This window comes from Macrobrachium nipponense, chromosome 16 (genome assembly GCF_015104395.2).
Source record: "Macrobrachium nipponense isolate FS-2020 chromosome 16, ASM1510439v2, whole genome shotgun sequence".
NCBI lineage: Eukaryota > Metazoa > Arthropoda > Malacostraca > Decapoda > Palaemonidae > Macrobrachium > Macrobrachium nipponense.
The window spans coordinates 68,877,727-68,880,226 of NC_087209.1; the positions used below are offsets into that span (position 1 = coordinate 68,877,727).

Below are 2,500 nucleotides of genomic sequence, written 5' to 3' on the forward strand. Positions count from 1 at the left end.
AAAATACCAGAGGTCATAATCCTCCGTTTTACTAATTGGAACACGAAGCCTCTGCTCCATAACTCAACCAATAACAAGAGTTGTAATTAAAAACTGTCTTATTGATTCTAAATGAATAGCACCTTCACTTGCCTTTCTTTTTATAAAGCTGATCGGTGGTTGAATACCCAAATATTCTCCTCTAGGTAAATGAAAAACAAGAATGATAAGGAGGTCCTTTTTACAGGCATAGATTTACAGTCTGGGGTTGATTGAGAATTAACCGTATTTTGCTTCCAAAGTTAATTCGTGGTCTTTCTTTACGAGGGAAATATTCATTCACAAAATTTAGTATCCGTGGATATGGTCATTCACCATTATTCGCTCCTATCCATTCAAAACCTTTATAACACCTTAATAATTTGATTACCATCCTTTTATTCCTGTTAAAATCTAATACACAACCTCTCACACCTAATCAGAATTAAACTTATAACCTTTCACACTTATTCCAAATAAAATTATCAACCTTTTGCATTTATGCCAATTTTGATTTACAACCTTTCACACATATTCCATATTCAATTTACGACCTCTCACACTTATTCCAAATGTAGTTTGTAACCTTTGAAACGTATCCCAAATTAATTTGGGAAACTTTCACACTTGTTCAAAGTGTAATTTGCAACCTTTCACACCTTTTGAGAACTTAATTTACAACCTTTCACATATATTCAAAATTTGATTTAGAACCGTTGACACCTTTTCCAAATTTAATTTAGAACCTTTCATACTTATTCCAGATTTATTTACAACTTTTCACAATCATTCCAAATTTAATTTAGATCTTTCCATTCACATTTAAAATTCAATTCACAACCTTTCACACTTATTCCAAATTTGAATTTTTTTCGCATTTCAAATATAATTTGCGGCTTTTCACAAGTCTTCCCAATTTTATTTTCAAAACTTCTTGCTTATTCTAAATTCAATATAAAACCTTTCATACTTATTCCAAATATACTTTACAATCTTTCACACTTATTCAGAATTTCCAAATTTAATTTGCAACCTTTCACACTTATTACAAATTCCATTTATAAACTTTCACACATATTCCAAATTTAAATTTAATTTACAATCTTTTACGCATTCCAAATTTAATTAAGAATCTTTCATTCACTTTTAACATTTAATTCATAACTTGTCACACTTATTCCAAAACTAAATTGTAACTTGTGAAACTCATTAAAAATTTAATTTACAACCTTTCATTCCATTATCTTTCACACTTATTCCAAATTTAATTTACAACTTTTCACTCTCATTCAAAATTTAATTTACAACATTTCGCACTCATTCAAAATTATATATGCAACCTTTCACACTCACTCCAAATATAATTTACAACCTTTCACAGTCATTCGAAATTAAATTCATAACCCATCACACTCATTCCAAATTTTAATTTACAACCTTTCACACTCATTCAAAATTTAATTTACAACCTTTCACACTCCTTCCAAATTTAATTTACAACCTTTCACACTCCTTCCAAATTTAATTTACAACCTTTCACACTCCTTCCAAATTTAATTTACAACTTTTCACACTCATTCCAAATTTGATATAGAACCTTCTAGTCCCATTTAAAATTTAATCCCCAGCCATTGACCTCTCCCCCCCTTCCCCCAACGCAACCCTTCCCGACATTATTTCCAGGCCAGTGGAATCCGAAGGTCAAAACGCAGTCGTCGCGATCAAATATTCATGATCCCTTAAATGTCTTGGGAAGATGACCAACTGCATCTAGCCAAGGTCAAGAGGTCAAAAATGAAGTTTTTTAAAACATGGGTCACGGACGTATTCTGAAATTTGAAAGGCGTTACTTGTTTATTAGCGGGAGACACAGAATTATTATCTATTTCTAAAGAAAAATTTAAAAGAAAGAACTATGGAATGAAATAATCGATATTTACAGTTTACAGTTTCGATATTATTATTATTATTATTATTATTATTATTATTGTTGTTGTTGTTGTTGTTGTTGTTGTTGCTGTTGTTGTTGTTGTTGTTAAAAAATTCAGTCTCGTGAAAGCAAATTGTTAAAAAAATCCACAATTATATATTAAAATATATTTCTATGTAAAAATATAAAACAAAGACTTTCGAACACCTGAACGGTGTTCCTCATCAGTGTAACGTTACACTGATGAAAGTCTTTGTTTTATATTTTTACATAGAAATATATTTTAATATATAATTGTGAATTTTTTTAACATTATTATTATTATTATTATTATTATTATTATTATTATTATTATTATTATTATTATTATTATTATTATTATTATTATTATTGAAAAAAAAACACGAAATTACCGTGTATAACGTGTTTACTTATAAATATTTACATTTTACTTTACTCAACACTCGAGTACTTTCAGGCCCTATCTGTGGCCTGTGAGTAAAATAAAATGTAAATATTTATAAGTAAACACGTATAACTATAAATATTTAC

The 2,500-nt window shown here is 28.6% G+C and overlaps 1 protein-coding gene across 1 annotated transcript in view; it reads right to left on the minus strand.

Moving 5' to 3' along the window:
- LOC135195795 (leucine-rich repeat neuronal protein 1-like) overlaps nt 1-2,500 on the minus strand; it is a 41,033-nt gene that overhangs the window by 37,425 nt on the left and 1,108 nt on the right. The gene's annotated exons all lie outside the window — the stretch shown is intronic.